This window comes from Perognathus longimembris, chromosome 5 (genome assembly GCF_023159225.1).
Source record: "Perognathus longimembris pacificus isolate PPM17 chromosome 5, ASM2315922v1, whole genome shotgun sequence".
Classification (NCBI taxonomy): domain Eukaryota; kingdom Metazoa; phylum Chordata; class Mammalia; order Rodentia; family Heteromyidae; genus Perognathus; species Perognathus longimembris.
The window spans coordinates 75237608-75261052 of NC_063165.1; the positions used below are offsets into that span (position 1 = coordinate 75237608).

A 23445-nucleotide genomic window follows, 5' to 3' on the forward strand; every position below is an offset into this window, starting at 1 on the left:
GCTAGACATGGCACTGTGGCTCAAAAGGTAGAGTGCTAGCCATGAGGGAAAGAGCTAAGGGACAGCACCCAGGCTCTGAGTTCAAGCCCCAGTTCTGGCACAAAAAGGAAGAAAGAAAGAGAAGAAAAGAAAAGAAAGAAAAGGAACAGAAGAGAGAAAGGAAAGGATTCTGGGTGCTTCAGGTGTTTTAATGAGCAGCTAAGGAGAAAGGGTAAAACAGAAATTAGAGGTGCATTAAAAAGGAGGGTGATTAACACCTAGAGTTTATATCCTTTTCTCTAGTACCACCACAGGACAGGGATTTAGACATCCAACACAGCTACTGCTCATCTGGAATAGGAACCTTGTTGGATTCTTGGCCCCAAGAGCACATGACTTTTGTCCAGGGAGTTTTGCTTGGTTTTCTCAGTGGCCACCATCATTGGATGGATCAGTAGATCTGTTCTGCTTAGATGGCTTTATTCGAGTCCCGCCAGCATGAGCTTCCTGGAGTGGGGTCCTGCAGTGTAAGGCAAGTATCTCTCGCTCTGTAACTCAGCTGAATCAGAGAGGAAAGTGGGAGCAAAAACAGAGATAAAGGGGTTGAAGCAAATACTCATTGGACTTGCTTTTTTTTAATTAAAAAAAAAATAGCTGGGTGCTAGTGGTTCCTGCTTCGAATCCCAGCTACTCAGGAGTCTGAGAGATAAGGATTGTGGTTCAAAGCCATTCTGGATAGGAAAGTCTGTGAAATTTTTATCTCCAATTAGCCAGTGTAAAAAGCCAGAAGTGGAGCTGCAGTTCAAGTGGTTGGAGCGCTATCCTTGAAAACAAAAGCTAAGGGACAATGCCCAGGCCCAGAGTTCAAGCTTTAGTACCATCCCCCACCCCCACCACGCACAGCCCAGAACCATCTCTAGCTATTTGGATCTACGTATAAATGGGCTTTTCTTTTTAAGACCCATAGTAATTCTCCTTGGAACAACTAAATGTGACAGGAAGTTTCCGGGTGATAGATACGCTATAATTTATAGTCTGTCCATAAGCCCTTTAGGATTGTAAAGGAATCTCTCCCTTTTTCTCTACTTACTGGGGTTACACATCCAGTCTTGTGACTCATGGCACCTCAGAAGGTGGATAGGGATAGGGCACCCACCATGCTGATGTGAGGGCCAGTGAAGTCATGGCCCTCCCTCCCTCCCACCTCTCTCCTGTCCCTCACACACCTGAATGTGACATCCCTCCTCTTGTGGAAGAAACTGTGCATTTCAGACCACCTTGTTCTCAGGGGTGACCTTCATCGGGAAGGACAGAGGTAGTAAGGGAATGCATTTACAACTGAGCACAAGGACATCCAGAGGTCAGATTCTGGTTTCACACTGTCATCAGACCCCCCACCCCCCATGTTCCCTTCTCCCATCTACCTAAACTTATCTTAGACATCTTCCTAATATTCAAATAAGAGCTTCTTGGTCATCATACTTTAAATCTGGTCTCATAGGATTTAGGACTTTCTTTAGTTTTTAAAAATTATTATTATTATTATTTTATTTTATTTTTTTTTTGCCAGTCCTGGGGCTTGGACTCAGGGCCTGAGCATGGTCCCTGGCTTCTTTTTGCTCAAGGCTAGCACTCTGCCACTTGAGCCACAGCGCCACTTCTGGCCATTTTCTGTATATGTGGTGCTGGGGAATTGAACCCAGGGCCTCATGTATACGAGGCAAGCACTCTTGCTACTAGGCCATATCCCCAGCCCAAAATTATTATTATTATTATTGAAATGGTTGAGTAGAGGTACTGAAACTCACCTTTTGTGATTTACAGTGCTTCCCATGCCTCATCTTCTCACTTGAAGAGTCCTCTCAATAAATTACAATTGTTCCAACTCTAAAATCATGCAAAATGGAATTTGATAAACAATGTTATCACATATACTTGCATTGTTAGCAAATGCTTCAGAGTGATTGCTGGAGATGAGGATAATTAAGTATTTAAAAAATGATTTGATTGCCACTGAGCTTTCATGTACTATCTGTTTCTTGGGGAGGCTGGGCCTGGAACGTTAATCTGTGCTGACCACCCTCCATGGCTGACTACATGAGGGCTGTATTTTCTGTTCTATTTAACTTGATTGGGTGCTATCCCCATGGCAATCTGTGAAGCCAATTAATAGGAAAAGTAAGTTATATTAATCTCTTTTCAGCTGTGCAAAAAGTCAAAATGTAATGGGTAAATTCTACTAAGTGTGAAAAATTACCCACTTTATCTATTTCATATTTCTGAACCTCTCAAATTAATGACTTTTGGGGGAAAATGTGTGCATCTTTGTAGACAAGGAGAGCTTATGAATGCAAAGGGGGGCATTGTCAGGGAGAAGGACTTCTGGGTGGAAGAAAAAAGACATGATCAATGAATTATATACATTTGTCATGTTTTCACATGACTGGTTGTTTAGAAAGATTATTGTGGTGACTTTTTTTTTTAAAGAACTGCTATATATAATTGACATTAAAATAGGTTTGATGGAGGAGTGGCTTAGATTTGAAGTCACCCCGATGATTTGGGAGGGATTTTGGCAGTTCTACTTGGGGCTGATAAAACCACAATTTACATTTATAAGTTCCATGCAATTGCTACAGTATTAAAGTACCTAGGATACAGATTTCCTCTTGGCCTCCCATGACAGTCCATGTGGCTGGGGATTGAGCTTCTCATGGTCTTACACATTTGCGTCTTGCTCATACTGCTTGTTCTGTGGAGCACACTGGGGTTTCCTGTCCAAGCCTCAGGAATCAACCCCGTTACTCTTGCCTCCAGGAAAGTCATTCTTGAGGTTCCACATGGAGTCTATGTTCTAATCTAAAGGTGCTTTTAGCTTCTTCCCTACAGAACTCTGATGGGGAGAATTGAACTAGAATTTTGATGACCTTCCTGGGTCCATCACAAAATTAGAGCATTAATTCTTCTAGGCAAATTTTTTTTTCTTGTAGAAAAACTTTCTGAAAATTCTAACAACCATCCAAAATGTTTTCTAAACTCAACCAAGATCACAATTGATGTGCACTTAGGAAGGCCAATTTTCAGTCTGCTTAGGAGGCATGGAAATAGAGGCAAAGGACTTTCCTTTTCAGGCTAGAGGTTACCTATTTTTATACAACAGAAGATCAGAGTAGTCATAACTTAACAAATTTCTTTCAAACAATTGCTTCCATGTGCTAGAAATGGATACAGCAAATGGTCTTACTATGCATCCACCACAATATCTGCACCATTTGATTTCATATATAATATTTTTCACACATTGGACACATCATTTGATTTGAATGTGAATGACAGTGTTGAGACACAGGGTTTGTTTTAGTCAATTTTTTTGCTAGTGAGAAAATGGATCCTGGAATAATCCATTCATTCAACAAAAGTTTTGAGTTTAAACTATGAGGTGGACTCAGTGTCACAGGGAAGGTCCGCGTGACAGATGTGGTCTGGGACTGCACTCTAATGGGAAAGAAAGATGTTAAAAATGAATGCGCAATTGTTCAATTGCTATCCTGATTAATGCTATGAAGAAATAGGCATGGAGTTGTATACAGAAGACAGAGAACATGGGATCAGTGGGTCAGACCCAGATGAAGAATTAGCAACAATGCCTCAAGCAAGCAATGCATATGTTGGGATAAGGGGGTGGTGGTGGTGTATGAATTATTTGGTGAAGAGTAACAAGGAATCAGTGCATGGGAAGGATCTTTGTCCCTTTGAGCTGCTAAAAGGAAATGTGGATGGAGCGCTGGGAAATTGGAGAAAGACAGAATGAGTGCCTGGAGTATGCCCTTCTCTGCAGGTGGGAGATGTTGCTAGATGCAGCACCATCATCACCACCATATCACCGTTATCATTACCACTGTCACCATTATCACCGTTGCTGCCTTTGTCATCTTCACCATCACCGTCATCATCATTGGTTTAGTAGGAAGCACAGGCAGGCTATTGGGTTTGTCCTTCCGCACAGCTTTGAGAGTAGTTATGGTCTTAATAAAAAAACAACCAACTAAAAAGTGGAGAGATGATTTGGCCAGAAAATATAACCAAGAGCCTGGGATAATGCCAAGCCGGGTGTGTTTTCAGATCTGTGAAGAACTAATCACATTGAAGGATGTTTGTTCACCTCCTTACTCCACAGTAAGGAAAGCCTCCCGCCCCTCCCCCCGCCATCTCCAGTTGGGTCATCTATGTCTCTTTTTGTTTTTCCCCACTGAGATGCTTTGTAGTGTGTTTACTTCAAGTTCTTCCAGGTCTTGGAGCCAGTGGAAAGCTGTGAACATTTCCAGCTTCATTTTAACTAAATTAACTAGACTTCCAACCTCAGTGTCAGCGAACAATGAAAGCTTACCAGTGAACATATGAAACAAAAATGAAATTAGCCAGCGGTAGGAAACTACAAACAGCTGAAGTATTCAGTTGTTAGCCATTTGAAGGATTAACTTCTAAATCATGTAGAGCTCCCTTGGTAGTTTAACTAGTTGGGCACTCAAGGGTATATAAAAACACACTTTAAAGTAGAAATGTATTTCTTCACCTATAAAAGAGAGATTTACTGGCAGGTTGTGATATTATTAATACTGGATTTCCTTGCCATGGCCTGTGAACTTAATCATATTTTCTTTTGCTTTCCTTCGCTCACAGCCTTGCACTGGGTTTCAAAACAGATATCATAGAAGCGACATTGTCCCAGGCCAGGCAGGATAGAACATTCTGGAATGGCTGCCCAGAATTATCTGAAAAACCCTGCTTATGTCTCTAGAATTCCATTCTTGTCTTACACCATTGTTTAGTACACTCCAGATTTATACAGCTCATTGGATATTCAACCAGGCTGAAAGATTTTATTTGATGGTTATTTCAATAATAATTATAGAGGCTGCCAAACTCTTCTTACCCTGTTAAAAAACAAAGAAAAAATAAACCCACCATCATAACAACGATAAAAGCACACCAGTAAGATGTTTGCCTGCTACCTTAAAACTCAGTTTGATGTTTCTTGAAATATTGGTAGAGCTGCCCAGAAATTAACAGCCAAAGAAACTCCATTAATGGTCATTACCATCAATTATTTTTATATATTTCATCAGCATTTGTTAAGAATCCATGAGCTTCTATAAAAAGAATGTTGGCAACCCTGGTTTTATTATTTCATTAGAACAAGACCACTAGTTCACCTATGTAAGTGTTTATTCAATTGGCAGCTAATTGAGTCATTAGGATTGGTGAATTTTATACGGCGTTTTTCCTCTAAAAAATACAAGGTTAGAAAACAGCTGGCAGAGACTGTTTTGTGACTTTTCTATCATGCGACTTTCTATTTTTATATCTTTAATTTCCCTGTCCCCAAATCAATTTGAGGAGAGAGCCACAAACTGGCATGTCTCTTTTCTTTATTTAAAGAGGTCGAAGTGAAAGGAGGAGGGGGAGTAAAAAGAGTAGAATCACCAAGAAAACCCTAAACAAATAAAGTACAAACACAGAGTGACAAGCCACTCAGACCCTGGATTGGTTATGGATGAGACGACAAGTATATGATGAAATTAATGACCCTCTGTCAACTTTTTAGATCTCACTTTTAAAGAGAATGGACCAAAAATCAATAGCCCCCAAACCACCAGTACTCCAGTGAACCAGTCTTTCATTTATCTTGCTGTTGGCACTCAGATAGAAATTCAACCAAGCAGAGCACAGAGCTTTCCCTGGGAGACATTGTCATAGGCAATGTGTGAGCACCCAGCTCAGGGTCAAAGGTGTGCACCGGGCTTCTCCGAGGAGGACCAGCTTCCAAACGCCATCATCTTGCTCCGGCTTTCAGTGAGATGCCCACTAGGCCACCAGCAAGCATGTCAAGTGCTGGCGTTCGTTTGGTTGCCTGCGTAGTCCCGTGCTCCCATTTGTGTACTTTGAATAACGTGAAGTGCCATCTTTGGGCTGGCCCCAAAATGGAACTTTACAATCAAAGTGCAGTGGGTCCATGTTTCCAAGGTGCGAGTTTGGGCGCTGGGGTGTGACTCACCTGGTAGCTAGGTCTGCCCAGCAAGAGCAAGGCCTTGCGTTCAAATCTTAGTACCAACTCTCTCCCCAGAGATGCGATTTTGTGTAACAGATGCTGGGATTCCCCTGCTCTCCTTCTCCTTTTAAAGCAGACAGGGCAAATGTACTTGAAAGGGAGAAGAAAGCAATGAACGACTCCAAGAGGGGCCCCCAAAGGACTCCTCTCAGAGGGTGGATTTTATGTTTGGGGCTCCCCTCCCTGGGCTGTGCGCCGCCCATTACTTGTTGGCTTGTGCATGCCCTGCCCCGGCTCTTTTCACTGGTTGAGCAGACACGCGAGGCATGACGGGAAGAAGAGTTTGCAGGGCAACTCAGGGAAGTATGGGAAGGAGAGTTTGTGTGGGAACCCAGGGCATGACGGGAAGAAGATTTGCACGGGAGCCCAGGGCATGATGGGAAGGAGAATTTGCATGGGAACCCAGGGAACGATGGGAAGGAGAGTTTGCACGGGAGCCCAGGGCATGATGGGAAGGAGAGTTTGTGTGAGAACCCAGGGCATGATGGGAAGGAGAGTTTGCACGGGAACCCAGGGAACTATGGGAGGAAAGAGCGCCGCGATGGGCCACGCGTTCTCCGCCACGGGTTCTATCTTGCCCTTTGATCTCCCTGTCTCTCACCGGTCCCCTGTCTTTCCCTCACTTCCCCGTCGTGGGTGGAGACCCTCACCGGCATTAAAGAGCCGGCGGCTGGGGTTCTTTCTCCAGCAGGGTCTCTTGGGCGGACAGGACGCGGTCTGCGCAGTTCCGGGGCCCACAGGTGAGGTCCTGGATGGAGGCTTGCGGGTTCCACGTGGCTCCTTTCTGACGGCCATTCGGAGCTTCGCACCCGGGTTTCTGAGGAAAGGGTTATTAGGTTGGAGGTTTTCTAGTGGCGAGGGGAGGGAGGCCGAGCTGCAGAGCTCGATGGGCCGAACCCGGGGGCTCGAGAGCCCCCCACCCCTCGAGCGTGCCAGAGAAGGCCCCGGCCCCGACGCCGGAGGAGGCGCGCTCCAGCTTGTCATTTTTGTGGGTACCCTTGGAAGCAGTGGCGTTAGGTTGAATTTTCTAACAATCAAATGGGTTAGTCCATCACGCGGGATTTTCCTATGGTGAGGAACACACACACACACACAAAATGTGAAAGATAAATTAACCCAAACCAAGTGTTCAATAGCACCGTTAACAGCGGCGGCCTAAGCGAAATGAAATGATGTCATTATGTGAAAATGGATGTCAGCACACAGAGGGAAAAAAAAATCAGTGGAAAATGAGGAGATCACATTTTGATGATAATCTTAAGACAAGCCAAGTGTTGGCCATTTATCTGCCCTGGTCCATTTAATAGAATCTAATCAATGGATGTCTTTTAAGGTTTTTATTTCATTTAATTTATATAATAAACGCATGTTTATTTAGCTTATTTAGTGCCAGCCGAGGTTCTGAGCCCTTTATGCATAATGACCCATTTAATCTTCATCACAATAGTAGGTAATAGATATTATGATTACAGTTTTACAAATGAAACTAAGGCACAGAGAGGTTTAGTAATTGGCCCAAGGGCACACAGTGAATTAATGGGAAAGCTGAGATTAAAACCAGGCTAGCTAGTACAGCTCCAGAATTCATGCTCTTCATTTTTTAAAAGAAGACTATTTTAAGAGGGACCATAAATACAGTACAAATATATAGATGAGAAGGAAAACAAAAACAAAAACAGCCCTGGGGAATTTGTTAGTAGTGTGTTTTTATTCCTTCCTATTCTAATATTATTTGTTATAAGAGTTTTAAAGCAATACCTTGCTCATATTTATGAGACACAGGTTGCTGTTGTGATACATAAATCTATTGAATGATGATCAAGTCAGGATACTTAGTTTATCCAACATCTCAGCATAGATCATTTCTAGCTCTCTTGAAATCTATGGAAAAATCTTGTTGGCTGTAAGCATCCCCTGGCATCACAGTACGCTGAAACAGATTCCTCCCATCTAGCTGGAAATGAACATTCTCTACATTTTTTTTGTTTAACGTCAGATGCATTTCACATTGATATTTGGGAGAGTAAAACTAAGGCCAAAGCAATGAGTGAGTACTTACAGAATGTAATTCCATGTATAATTTTGTACTACAAGAAAGAGAACATGGATATTTGGGTTTCCATGTAGAGATTTGATGATAATGACCTTGATCAAGGGTGCAGCTGTTCTTTCACCTACCTGAGACAAGATAGGTACGGGGAGAGTGGTATGAATACACAGCCTAACTTGATACAGCAGTAAAAATATGGGGATACCACTAACCATGAAGTGAAGTAGGTTTAGGTAGTAACAAGGTAATCTCTTAAGTTTCCCGGAAAATTTCCCCACTCTTTCCTATGTAATGTTCTTCTCAATGGAAAGAAGAATGGTGTTGTAGAGCTGACTCCCATCTTGATTAGGGAAACATGGTAGGAAATATTGGGGGGGAAATAGAGCTGATTCCATCTTGATTATTAGGTCAACCTCACCCCAAAATTCTGCTTCTGTAAATGGCTTGCTTACCTTGTTTGTTATTTGCTCCATGTACTGTGTCAACCTCCTACATCTGTGAACTTATTGCGTGCTCTACCTCTTGTGTCAAGCCCCTACATCTGTGCTATGCTTTTACCTTTATAAACCCCAATTTGAGGACTGTTCGGGGTCACGGTGTTAGCTCCTGAGTCTGCACTGTGTCCCTGGCTGGTCAGCCCGCTTTTCACTAGTGTAGTAGTTTCAGCTCCTGAATCTGTGCTGTATGCCTGGCTGGTCAGTTCGCCTTTTGCTTCCTCAATAAATCCTTCTTTTTGTTTGAGACTGTCTGAGTAGTGGACTCTTGGAGGGACGGGGACTCCCCTCCCTCGAACCTGGTAACATTTCTAACCCCATAAAAATGGCAGCTGGTAACAGTGGTTCACTCTTTAATTTTAGCTACTCAAGAGGCTGAGACCTGGAGGGCAGATGTGCAAAGACAGGATGGGCTTTTAGAACAGTCTTTAACACTCCATCAGTTACCCAGAAAAACAGTAGGGCTGGAGGTGTGGTTAGGATGGTAGAATGTCAGCCGTGAACCAAGCAAACCAAGCAAGCATGAGGCTCTGAGTCCAAGCCTCAGGACTGGCTATCTAGCCAATCCTAGGCCTTAAACTTCGGGCCTGTGCACTGTCCCTAAGCTCCTTTTTTCTCAAGGTTAGCACTCTACCATTTGAGCCATAGCACCACTTCTGGCCTTTACTGGTGGTTAATTGGAGATAAGAGTCTCACGGCCTTTCTTGCTTGGGCTGGCTTCAAACTGGGATTCTCAGATCTCAGCCTCCTGAGTAGCTAGGATTACAGGCATGAGCTCCCGACACCTGGCCTGGCAATAAACTTACTAAAATAAAATAAGAACAAGGTTATACTGAAGTAGAAGTAGAGTGAGTGCTTTCAGATAGTAGAGTGTGTCTTCCAGAAGGAAGCTGCTCAGAGACATCCAGGAAGGATCTTGGATGATGGTTTCAGATCTTTTGGTTTCACGTCAAGCAGTCTATTGCCACTCTGAAGACTATAATATAGATTACTTTACATTTAAGTGCACATGGTTAAGATCAATATATTTGTACAGTCTATGCTTTCTCAGAAAATTTCCTTTGGAATATTTTCAAATATTAAAGATTTCCAGTGTGTCAATGATCTGACTTGCATATATCACCAAAGCCTTGGTGGAAATATTAGTGAAAGTCCAAGTGGAAATGTTGGGCAGGCACCCATGCAAGGATGCTTGCAAACCACCTGTCTCCTCTGGCACTCCTTTGCCTTGGCATCACTGTCCCAGCCCTATGTCCATCAAGCTGCCTCTCTCTAGCTGCCCTTGCAGAGATGTGGGCATTGGCCTTTGCTGGTGACTCCCACTTCCCACAGAGCCTCTGTCAGCAAGCTGCCTTCAAATCCCAGAGCAAGGAGAGCCCTTTGCTGTGCCATGGTGGCTCACACCTATAATCCTAGCTACTAAAGATGCTGTGATCTTCTGTCCAAAGCCAGGTTGGGGAAAACAAATTCTCCATCTTTGTATCCCCAATTAACTAGTAAAAAGCTAAAACTGGAGGCTTGTTCTAAGTGATACAGAGCCAACTGAAGTAAGGAAGCTGAGCAAAGCATATAGGCCCTGTGTTAAAATCCCCAATGCTGCCAAAAATACTTTAATAATAATGTAATTTTAAAAGCAGTTTTTATTTAAGAGGAGCTATTATAGTCCTACAACTACCCCAACTTCAATGGCAATTGATGACATTAAAATTTTAACAATGTAATTTTGAATATGTAAATATTTGAGGTTTTAGTATCAAAGTAGAGCAAGTTACAAAAGAGAATTTCCTTGTTTTTTTTTTATTGAAATATTTCCATACATGCTTACAAGGTGCTTTGATCAGTTATCCCCTATTATCAGAGAATTCCCAATAGGCTAAATTGTCTGTATAAAAAGTTTATTTGGGAGTGACCTTAGAGTTTAAAATTCTTGTTTTAGCTTCACCTCTACCTTTGCTGATAGGAACCAATTGATCTGGATACAGAAGCAAGCTTATTTATTGTTCATTTCATCTTTTAACTAGAGAGGCCACTTGCCCACTTAAATATTGCTTAACACTTTTAGCAAAACCAGATGCCAACTTCTATTTTGTACACTTTTTTCCAGTGGAAATAAGTAACTTAGCCATATTAATCTTTAAAACAAACCATTTGAACACAAACTAAGTACGCCTAGGGAACAGATGGAGTTTTATGTTTTCACATGAGCATTGGAGCCTATATCTGCCAGACAAATGATACTGTATGGGAATCTCTGCTTAATCCCTCCATTTCCCACTGGGGTGATTTCTATTTTTAATGTCTTATGCCTGGGAAAAAGTGGATTTCCTTTTATTTCAGCTACATTGTAGAATGGCATGTATATGTTATGTCACATGCTCACAGATATACAAATATGTATGTTGCTTGTGAAATATTGTGAACGTTGCATGCCTCCACAGTGCTTCTTTGCCTTGAATGATGAAAATTAATTTTGATGTCTATTTAGAGGAGACCCCAATGTCCTGGTGAACATTAGTTCCTTAGGTCTCAGCTACAGATTTTGTTAAGTATAAATTGTTTTATTTTCCCTATAAACTATCTTCCAATTTCAACAAACACAAATGGAGCCTCTTTTATGTATCAGATGTAAGTCATATTTTTAGCACCTATTACAAAGATATACTGATGGAACAGCAAAACCCTCCTACTCCCTGCCCTGAGCTAACTCTTGATCTAGAACCTTGGTGCCTTCCTTGGCCTCTGCTGTTAGAGGCAGAGAAGGAGCTCTAAGTAAAAACATCTGGCCATCTGACATCAAGCCCATCACTCAGCATGAGTGCAATTTCCTCATCAACAGCTTAGCATTTTGGCATGAGAATGAAATGATATCTGTACGATGCTTGAAATCTGTTACCTGTTGATTGAGAGAGCAGGCTGTCACGAGGGCACTGGCCACCTCCACTGGGGGATATATTTGTTGATGGAGTAGGTGTCTCACTGGATCTTCAGCTTCATGGTAAAGCCACTCAGAGATGTTTAAGGCCTACCTTCTAGAAGGCTATGGTGGCTTGGTGATTGAGGGCCCAATCACATGCTCTGAGAGGGAATTTGGAGAGAAAAAACAAAGAGCAAGAAGTCCTTTTTGTGACTGTACATGGGGTGAAAAGGCCTGGCATTTAGCTCTCTGGGATTCCCATTGCTTTCATTGATTTGCAAGGTCTTCGGAATTAGCTTAAATCTTTGATTTTCCCATATGATACCTTACATATTGTCTTCCTTTAAGAGTTAAAGAACTCCCTTATCAATAATTTGCTTTTTAGCTTCTGTTCCAGTTGTATCAACAGGCGGCTGTGGTTATTTTATAGAGAGTTACTTCCAAAAACACTTTTCTGAAAACAGAGAGCAATATTTTCTTGTTTCACTGTTGTATTTTTGGACCTGTGTGAACTGATCTAGAATTTGGAAATTGCTATACAGTGGGAATCCAGAAATCTAGGCTTTTCACTGTTATTTAAGTTCAGATAGCTAAACTTAGGTTTAACTATTTAGCCATTTGGCATAGATCATTTTTATCTTTGTTTTTAAAGGTTTTTAAAAAAATTTAGTAGCTTATATTAATTACACAAAAGGGTTTTCATTGTGATAATTTGATCTTACATCTAAATTTTCTTCCCAGATAGACAGAACCACCAATCTCTTTTCTTCCCCCCGCCCCTTTTCCTTTTTAGTGCCTATACTGTTGTTTGAACTAGGGACCTCAAACTCTCACTTGGCTTTTTGTGTTCAAGGCTGGCAATCTACCATTGAGCCATATCTTCAGTTCTGGACTTTTTTCTGGTTAATTGGAAAGGAGAGTCTCATGGACTTTTCTGTGTATGCTGGCTTCAAAACTTGCGTAGCTAGGATTACAGATGTGAACCTCTAGCACCTGTCTCTACATATTTCTTTACAGTCTGAAAAGCCTGTGATTTAAAAAATCTTAGTAATAGAGGCCAGGTTTGGGGAGGCAATCACATTAAGCTTTATGCTTGTGGATTTTCCATGGAAAAATATCTTTCTGAAAAAAATCGATTTGCATATCCATCCACATGATCATTCTTGTCCCACTGGAATCAGATGTGACCGTGGGTTAGTGTACTTCGAAGCCACTCACATTTACAGTCTTCCAGTTAGTTGTTACCATGGATGGAATAGGAAATTAGGGAGTTTGAGATGGAGAAAAGTAAATTTTAATCTGAGCAGAACAGAACAGTTCTATAATGTGTAGCACCAAAATGCCATGTCCGTAGGAGAAGGCTTCTTGGTAGCACTCCTTGTCTGTTTTAGAAAAACAGCTGTTTTCTCCAGGAGCTGGCTAAGGCTGTAGGTTTTCTGGGCAAGGAGGAAAAGGAAGCCAAGGGGGCCATCAAAGAAAGGATAAGGATTATTTTCCAACAAGGTTTTGGCCAGCTGATATCTGAACCTGGAACATGATCTTCTGGATATCTCAGACTTTCCTGTAGGTTATCTGGTTCCTCTCCATAGATGTTCTGGACGCTTTCTTTGCATAATTCCTCTATTTATCACATTTTGCCATCACAGTAATCTCTTACATTTCCTCTTTTACCTATTGACAAGACCTGGAGACAGGCTCTGATTGGTAGGGATATGATTGTGGGATCTGACTAGTAGTTGTTCAGTTTCTTAAAATGTGACTGAGTCTACCATGAGTGAGATTTTATGCTTGTTCCTTGAGAGTGTAGAAACCATGTCTTGTCATGGAAAATAATAAACATGCTTCATATAACAACACATTCTTGTACTATTTTCTACCATAATTGGAACATTCATGTAAATGGACTCTCTCTTAATTTATTTAATTGCCTCTGCTGTAAACTTTTAGTAAATAAGCACATGCTACTTTACTGATTCTCCATTTTCGGAATGAGGATGTTGAACTCTGTGATCTTCAAGGTCTTTTCCAACTTTAAAATTCTATGACCTGATGCATCCATTGTTTAGAAGAAAAATAGGTCTGTTCTGAAATGTTCTTCAAGTTAGGCAGCCATCCAAATGGACTTTTTAAGAATTCACATGAAAAAAAAATTCTCACATAGAGTTCTATAGGATGAAGAGGGTCCATTCACCATTTGTTTGCTCTCTGTGGGAAAGCTATTCTTTTTTTTCCTCTTTGAACAATATAAGGAAACAACTTATCTTTTACAGTTTTTGGATTCAGTTCATGGAGGGTGTCAGTATTGTCCAGTGTTCCCAAAGGAGACGTGGGAGTCAGAGATCCCACGATGGGTTCCCAGCTTTTCTGCTCCTTAGGTGACCTTCAGAACCCACAATAACTCTTAACGCTCAGTTTATCTGCCTGAGAGGTTGGGCTCCTATTTCTTTACCACAGGGAATCCTCTTCTTAAAAGCATTTGGCAAAGGATTTTAGAAGTGTATAGGGTTAAACTGAATAGCTTTGCTTTTATAGAGCATACACTATTCCATCCTCAGATACTGCTTTGCTGCCTACTTCCAGAACCTTCTGGACAGATAGTATAGGATACAGCATCAGAAGACTAATTTAGAAACTATGAGAACTTAAGGTGGTATCAGTGGCTCATGGGTGTTATCCTAGCTACTCAGGAGGCTGAGGTTTGAGGATCTACTTCTAAGCCAGATTGGACAGACAAATCTAAGAGACTGTTATCTCCAGTTAACCTGCAAAAAGCCAGAAGTGGAGTTGTGGTTCAAGTGGTAGATCATCAGGCTTGAGTGGAAAAAACCAAGTGAGAGCAGAGCTCTATGTAATTATTACTATTTTTTGTGTGTGCTAGTACTGGGTCTTGAACTCAGAGCCTGGGATCTGTCTTTTAGCTTTTTAGCCTCAATGCTGGCCCTCTACCACTTGAGCCATAGCTTAATTTGTGGCTTGTTGGCAGTTAATTGGAAATAACAGCCTCATGGATATTTCTGCCCTGGATGGCTTTAATTATGAGCCTTAGATCTCAGACTCCTGAATAGCTAGGATTACAGGTGTAAGCTACTATTTCCTGGCTCTGTGTACAATTTTAATAAATAAAATTGCAAGATGAGGGAATTTGAGGAATGGAAGGGGTGAGGGAAGAGAATGACAAATATCAAGAGTTGATTAGAGGGGCTGGGGATATAGCCTAGTGGCAGGAGTGCCTGCCTCGGATACACGAGGCCCTAGGTTCGATTCCCCAGCACCACATATACAGAAAACGGCCAGAAGCGGCGCTGTGGCTCAAGTGGCAGAGTGCTAGCCTTGAGCGGGAAGAAGCCAGGGACAGTGCTCAGGCCCTGAGTCCAAGGCCCAGGACTGGCAAAAAAAAAAAAAAAAAAAAAAAAAAAAGAGTTGATTAGAAACATCCACTTCTCTATGACAGTTACCAACATAATTAAAGTGAATTTTAGCAATTCCTTTTTTTATTTGTACCTACTTTTTTCATTTTTATGTTAAGAAACTTTCCAACAGAAACCAGCACATGCCTTTGATAGTAACTAAAAACTCAAACTGCCTTCCTATATTACTTGTTCAACTTTTCAGGTAAAAATTTGAGTAAAGCACAAAGCAATTGTGGCAAACTTAAAGTGTTTTTTTTTTTTTTTACTGGTTTCTTCAAATTAACATTACCAATGAAGTTTTCCTATTGTCTGAAATTTGAAATAACCAAGGAGTCCCTAAAAAGTGTCACAAATAGTGGGCTAATAATATTGCTTTATAGATTCGTAGTGACACTGCTCGATTCAGACATAACCAGCTTCAAGTCAGTCTCTAGAACCTCAATCTCCCAAATACCAGGTTGAGAAAAGAATTATAATTTGAAGAGGAATAGCTCAATTATATTTTACGATATAACTGTAACATTGAATGAACGCCTATGAATAAGAGCCCTGTTTGGCCAGGATTACATCAGTAAACATGAAATGAGCAGTTGGATTTCCCAAGCAAATGTGGAAATGGGAAATTCTCTAAAACAACCTTCCCCATGCAGGTAGAATTGGCCATTTTGGATATGTACTCCTTCGGCTTTTGTGTAAGGGAGCCAAGCCATCATTCAGACATGTTTAAATGCTACACTTGAGCTGCCTTTTTTTTTTCTTTTTTTTTTTTTTTTTGCAAGGCACAGACGTGCTGGGGCTATGCCACGATTCATCATATTAAACTTCATTTGGTGGAACATTACAAGGGAATAGGTTCTCAGTCTCCTAGGAAGTGCTTCAGCTCTACATTACCTCCCCATCACCCTGCTCTCCGCTGCCCCTTTATTTCTTTGTCGCCTATACCCTTAGTCTAGTGTGCAGCTACATTTGGACCAGAGGCCCCCATCCTGTGAAAAATTTAGATGGCTATAGCCAGTAATCAAAAATACCAATAAAGTGTCACCAGTCCTCGCTGGTGATGTGGATGGCGGGTGAGTGAGATATAAAAATGAATCATGAGGCGAGATATGATTGCTGTTCAGGCAACCATTTCCAAATGTGAGTGCACTCAGGTTGCATAAATGGTTCAGAATATTCTCTGTTAGGCCAAAAGGCTTGTAGATAATGGCATCAACTCATCAGGTTCCAAGGCCCCTGGGGACCTGGGAAGCAGAAGAGTTGTTGCTCAAGTGGTTGAGCCAAAAAACATGCATCTCTGGCTACTCTTGGGTAAGTGACATCTGCTGGCAGGAAGCGCTTAGAGAAAAGTTGGTTTTAAAAACAAGCATCATAGCTCTGTATGTTTAATGCAGAACTCTATAGTCCTGTGTGTTTACTACAAGGCTGTGTCTGAGGTGAAAAGAATGGTAAGTAAATGAGTGGGGTACCATTAATCTTGGTTTGTTTCAGCAATACTTCTTTCACCATTAAAGGCAAAGGGGAAAAAGAAAAAGACTTGTTCCTAGCCCATAACCTGGGTGTTAAAACTGATGTCCTGACCATTAAGGCCTGTAAACTCATTAGCACATGGCAATTTATCCTCTTTTATTTCTTCTCAATTATCCTATCATCCATTGTATCTGGATCTGATTACCCTTTCCCAGAGTATAACATTATCTTGTAAATCATTTGCTTGAAGTCTGAGCCCACCGTCCTATGGACAGGGATTTGCTTAGGCAGGATATAAATCAATTAGTATTAAATTTGTGATGTCATCTATTTCTTTTTTTCTTTTTCCTCATGCTTAGAAAAAGGAACACCTGAAAATGTAGTTTAGGGTACCTCACCTTTCTGTTCAGGCTTTAGTATAATAGAGAGATATTTGCTCTTATACAAAGGGGGAGAAAAAGATAAGGGAAAACAAAACATGAAGTCTCCAGTGTTGGCTGTGTGTCTGGAAGGCTGGTAGCACTGCAGGTATGTGTTCCTCATATTTCAGAGGTGACATTTTTAGTAATGATTGGGAACATCTATTATTCAAACATGGACATCAGAGATTCTGTTTCAGGGGATAGTCTCATTTTCATGTCCAAAACAGAATGATGTAGCTAAAAAGAATACTCTGGCTCATTTTCCTTCTATTATTCTTTTATGTATATTCTGTTTTTTAGCACACATACAAATGGATATGACATGATCACACAAGAGGAGCTGTCCTTTCTTCCCCTTTGCATTCTCTTCTCTCTGTAAATTCTGGGCTAATTTACTTAATTATTTTATATTCGTGCCCTGAATGTAGTTATTAATCCTTTGACTGAGCTGCACAGAGAGTCTAATCATCCAATTGTGGCCAACAGTTAAGATCTGGAAGCCCCTAAATTAAAGAAGAAGGAATCCTCTGTTTTTGAACAGACAAGTAGCTTCTTCTAAGTGATGCAATAAATTCATGGAGGTTCTTGCCCTCCAGGTCAGGGATAAGGGCCTGGAAGACACCCTCAGATATGTGGCAGTAGAGAAGCTAGCTCTGCAGATCAAGATTGGAGGGACTTGTAGGCAATGAATAATAATTGGTCCTGGGTTCTGGTTACTGAGCCCACAGGCAGCTAGCCTGCATGTGTTGATCTCTCAGACACCTGTGTGCAACCTGCTTCATACCAAGTCCTCAGTTTGTTTCTAATGTTTTGTTTTAGTTTTAAATCTCTTTCCTTGGCTTTTCCCACTGGAAAAAACACATCCAGTGTGAACATGTATAGATCCTTTCTCCTACAGGTCCAGGGACATATACAGATATTGGTTAAACATTCCATTTATTGATTGTGGTGAACTGAGAGGAACCATGAAGCCATGAGATTCTACGCTTCCAGAAGGGCTGATGGAGGGCCATTCTGGAATGGTGCAGAGTCGTTCCCCAGGCAGGGGATCTGATTCATGACTAGGGTGGCGACTTGTTCAAATATAAACTGATTTTGGTAGTTTTGCTATCTTTGTATGTCTAACCAGTTCACTGGTGATATGGATGCTGGAAGTCCACAGGCACGTGATATTTTCTTTTCTCACGCAGACATTCCCCTATTCCAGTCATTCACAAATGCATCCTCCACCCTTGCCCCACCACTCCAATTAGGCATCAAGCCCTTGGAAACAGGATGTGGCTGACTTCATGAATGTGCAATGATTAGTGGTCTTGGCTTGAGTACCAGGAAATCTGAGATGTACATCCATTTTTGTTGGGTCTATGTCACAGTGTTGTGACATTGATCACTGAAGTCCACCAGACATTGCTTTTTCATGTAGTGAGGGATTTTAGACTGGAATTTGAATATTGTTTAAAATCAAGAGGAGCCAGGTGAGAGTGTAAGTGAGGAAAAAGGACTCATTGAGGGATCATGGAGGATCCAGGAATGCAAGGAATATCTTCAGAGCTCTAGAGCTCATGAGTGCAGCAGAACTGATGAATTTCCAGGAACTTGGGAGCTGGAGTTTTAAAACAAAATAGATACTAAATCCCCTCACTTTAAAATGTTGATAAGTAAAATAATTTGCTTTGTAGGGAAAGAAACATACTTATAATGAAATCAAAGACTTCTGAAGGTCGAAGAGTGCACGTGGAGCCCCAGTTGGTAGTTCCTGGCATGGACCAAGCTCAAAGGCTGTTTTCCAGCAAACACACACACAAAAAACTGCATCCACCGACAGTTGCCAGGTCAAGCCAGTGGGAACATCTCGAGAGATGTAGGCATTCTTGAGTTTCTTTTTTTTTTTTTTTGCCAGTCCTGGGCCTTGGACTCAGGGCCTGAGCACTGTCCCTGGCTTCTTCCCGCTCAAGGCTAGCACTCTGCCACTTGAGCCACAGCGCCGCTTCTGGCCGTTTTCTGTATATGTGGTGCTGGGGAATCGAACCTAGGGCCTCGTGTATCCGAGGCAGGCACTCTTGCCACTAGGCTATATCCCCAACCCCTTGAGTTTCTTGTACAGGATGGGTGGAAGGAACTTTAATGTGTGCCAGGAGTGGGCAGACTACGTGAGCTCTCTGGAGGCTCACAGCTGGATTTGTTCATATGTTTACTGTTCTTGGGGATTCTAGATATGCTTCCAGTTCCTGAGGTGGCCATATCCACCTGAAAAAATACTCCAGAATGGAGAGGATTGTTCTTACAGATATAGTCATGGCTTTCAGCATACTGCAGGGGACATAGCCAGTCATCAATTAAAGCACAATTATCTTTATGTTTTAACTCCAAAGATCTTTTTAAGGGACAAGTTGAATTGTTAAAGCTTTTATAGTGACCCAAGTCCTGGGTAGAAACTATTACTTGGTGATAGTGATGATGATAGTAATAGTGGTGATGGTGTTGAAGAATCTATGGACTATACCTTAGTACCAATGAGGAGACAAACACAATTGCAGCATGGGTACGAGTGTCACTAAGCTGGGTGTGCAGATATTTGTATGACAACTTGATTGCGAGATGGAGTCACATCAGACTATATTTTAAGAGTTGTATCTTCAGAAATAGTTCATGATATATCCATACCTCTTACTTATTTCTGACCATTGTCTTTTCTGAGTTGAGTTCTCTGGAGCTATCTTTATAATGACATTTAACTTAATAAAATTATTTTCCCCTTATTTCTTCAGTTGTGAAATGATTCTGCTTGCATTATGGAGATATATCATGTCCTAAATTTTGTGTTCTGGGAAGCCTGAATGAAGTCAAACTTGTTCAAACATGATGAAACCACCCAAACATAGCTAAAAAGAGACAAATGGTTTAGGCTTAGTTATGAGGGAAAATCGAGTTCCTGGCAAGCATTAAACATTTATAAAGCAGACAATGTTTGGTTCTCATTGGGAGTGTTTCTGCATGAGGCACATCAGACTTCATAATTAGTTATGGAGCTTACTATTTGCGTTTTGGCCATGGTATTTTCTGTCTACATTAGTTTTGTAATAAGAAGAAAGAAATATTGTTTGGGAAAGTGGTAGCTCTTCCTTTTAAAACTTCTAAATAATAATTTATGTTTTAGACTTAGTCTAGTAACTTCTTTGAATTCTTTTTATATCATTATAATCAAGGATAATTTTACACTAGAATAAAGACTGTGGAGTTTAGCATAAGTTATCAAAATATTCTAACATCTCTATTAAAGCTTCACTCATAAAAATCAAAACAAAAATAAAAACGTGATAAAAACAAAATAAAAAATAAACATGATAAAATCAAAAATAGAACACAAATCACTTTCCTGTAGTAATCCACTCTCCTTTTGCTTATTTTCAGAAGTAGCCTTAGTTAAATATGATTAAGATGGGACTGCTTTATTTGAAGGGAAGTTGCAATGTTCCAACCGAAAGTTTCTATGAAGGGAAAGGAAAAACAAAACAAAAAAATAACAACAAAACCCCTCAACCCTTAATAAAAGTCCTCAGCAAAACCATTAGGGATTTCAATTATGAAGCTGTTCTCAAGACTCTTGTAAAGGTTATTTGTTGAACAATTTCCCTCTCACAGTGTATGACAAATTACTTGCTTGGCACCATAAATGATGCACAAGCCCTTTAATTAGAATATAGCACTTGCTATCTTTAAGACCGTCTAACATTTCTTAGCTAATAGGATTCCTCAGGAGCCTTTGCAAGGAGATGAGGACTTGTTTGCAGAGTTGAAATGGGTGATGGTAGAAGGTGGACAGGGACCTTGCATTGAGTAGGGAGTGCCCAGAAGCCACACAAAGAAAGGAAGGCTCTGACCCCTCCAAGTTTTGATTGCAAAGGCGACTCTGATAACAGAGTTTTTTATTATCCATTGCTTTTAGCCACCAGGCTCTCTTGCCACAAGCATGCTTTTTAGTTCTGACAGCTCTGAATTATGGCCATTGTGGGATCCTATCTCATTAACTGAAATGGGAGAATAAAACATCAAACAATCATAAAAATAATTTGGCACTGTGAAACCACTTAGGAGCAGCTGTCAAACAGGTTGGGAGATAAACTTCTAAATAAAAAGAACAGAGAGAGCCTTGCAGTGTCCTGCTGTATGTTTCTTAGGCATTATATAGACTCCTTAATAATATGAAGTGCTTGTGTTTATGCAGAGTAGGCCAGACACTCCATATATGATATTGATTATGCCTTAACCCCAATTTAGTAAAGACCTACTCCTCCTTTCCCTAATCAGATATTGCAGAAGCAGTTTTCTGAAAGGAAAAAAAAAAGTCCCTAATGCCAAGCCGTATTTTATCTGCGAAGGCTGTGGCAGGAGATAGGGCTTTGTCTTGCCTGTCATTGTGGCTTGGAGCCCAGTTTTAGGACAGCAAGGCCCCTCTGGGGCTCTTCTCCAGCAGTTTCCATCCAGTGATTCAAAAACATACATCTTTATCAAGCCGTTGTTGTCAGACAACATTAGATAATTAATAGGCCATTTGTCAGCCTGCACAAAACATGTTAAAATCCCAAACACAATCAGGATAAATATAGTCGCTTGCTCTCAGAAGGCTTTTTGTTCTGTCATGCCGCCATTGCAGGCAGATATTTGCTATTAAATGAGACTCATTATTAATCACGTTTAATGTTAATTAATTAACGGCTTCTGTGTATTGAGGGCTCTCTGTGACTTTCAATTGTTTTAAGAAGCTAATTGGTAACATAGCAGTGCATCTTAAGTTACTGCTTCTCCTCCCATTCATGTCAGAGTTTTACTCAGTGAAATATATTTATTTGCATTTGAGAAATTTCCCATGGAAAGCCAGCATTTTAGGGCTCGTATAACTCTCTACAAAATTATTAGCGCAATAAAAACCATGGAAAAATATGCACCTATTTCTGCTTTTGCTAGGCCCAGATTATTGAAAATAATTTGATTTTATACTATTTGTCAAACTTTCTAGAAAAATGGAAATATTTAAACCTAATTTTTAGTAGGTGATGAGGATACAAAGGCAGTTGGCAAATATATGACCAGCATATATGCTTAGTTAGGGGCCAGTTGATGGCCTGTCAGAAACCTGGTCGCTCTGTGCAGAACTTGATTTTGGGTGATTCAAATGGTGAGACACTACAATGTAGGGATTTGAGATCCCAAATATATCTTCTGCTTGATATCAAGCACTGTTCCCCATAGTATATGCCCAATTTATATTCTCAAAACTAAAGTAACAAATTCAAATAGAATGGAAATGTTTTCTAACTTCTTGTCCATTAATGAAAGAAGACAAGTGATATGGTTAGAGGGAAATAGTCATAATGGCAACTTTGATCTACCATAGGGTTTTAGAGGACATTTTGTCTATCAGTGGCTTTCTCATACACTAACTTCTCCAATATTTAAAATTGTTGCATGTCCATTTTCTGTTTCTTTTATTTCTTTTTTGGAATTTTTTTTGTTATTAGTTTTAGTTGTATGAAGGGGTTTCAATTTTTCAATTCAATGTGTTGGTTTGTGAATACAAGGTATCGTGATCAAAATCATCACTTTTTTCCATCATTTTCCCCAATCTCTTCCAAACTCTCCAGATTCTGTTTTCTAATCCAACTCTAGCAACTAGCCTTCTGGGAGAGGGTGGGGGCAGTTTGACTATGACACTCTGCCAGTCTGTTTGTAATGTCGTTCACCAAAGTATGTGACATCTATGGGTTCCCAATGAAGAGTCTGATTTAATAGAATATTTAATTATTGAAGCCTAATATTGGGAAGGACCACCCTAAAGGATAGCATATATGTATATATACATATAAATGCATACATATATATGCATATGAAAGCGTTATTAGAGACAGTATTTTGAGAGGGGGAATTATAAACAAAGAAACAGATATAAAGGAAAGGTAGATTCTCTATTTTTGTTAGTGATGGAGCTTTGTATTTCTCCCCCAATGCAGGTAGCCTATGTCTAGCCTATGTCTATGTTTAAGCCTACCTACAAGCATAGTATATTTCACATCTATTATGAAAGTATTTTAATGTCTTCGGCAACTTGCCTTTGTATTTGGTCATTAATATTTCACTCAGTAATAGATAATTTGTGCCAATTGTATGTAACATAGAAACATAGAAATCCATTTTTTATGTCTAAGATGGATTTGTTTGATTTCATTTTTGTTTTTGGAGATGAGGTCTCCTATGTAAGTCAGGATAGCCTCAAACTTGTAATCTTCCTGCTTTACCCTCTTCAGCACTGGATTACAAAAACATGTACCACTATGCCCAAATGAAGACAAGTATTTTAGGAATACCTTTTTAGCCAGGGTTCAGATGCTTTGCATTTTTGAATGCTAGATTTTGCATTTCCATTATCTCCTTACCTTCTCAATTCTGAGAGAGAGAGAGAGAGATAGAGAGAGAGAGATGCACACACGTAGAGAACTGAAGAGCTTAAATTGTTTTATCCCTGTTGTGCTGTAGTTGAATTGTGTAGAGGGTGGTGGAAGATGTCATGATTAAAAGAATGTCCTTTAGCTAACAGAGATCTAG

The 23445-nt window shown here is 40.5% G+C and overlaps 1 protein-coding gene and 1 long non-coding RNA gene across 10 annotated transcripts in view; both read left to right on the forward strand.

Annotated features, from left to right (window-relative positions):
• Mecom (MDS1 and EVI1 complex locus) overlaps window positions 1-23445 on the forward strand; it is a 568324-nt gene that overhangs the window by 201811 nt on the left and 343068 nt on the right. The gene's annotated exons all lie outside the window — the stretch shown is intronic.
• On the forward strand, window positions 9199-16416 carry LOC125352001. Its single transcript, XR_007211077.1, has 3 exons — window positions 9199-9475; window positions 10395-10399; window positions 16407-16416. It is a non-coding gene; the product is annotated as an uncharacterized LOC125352001 (long non-coding RNA).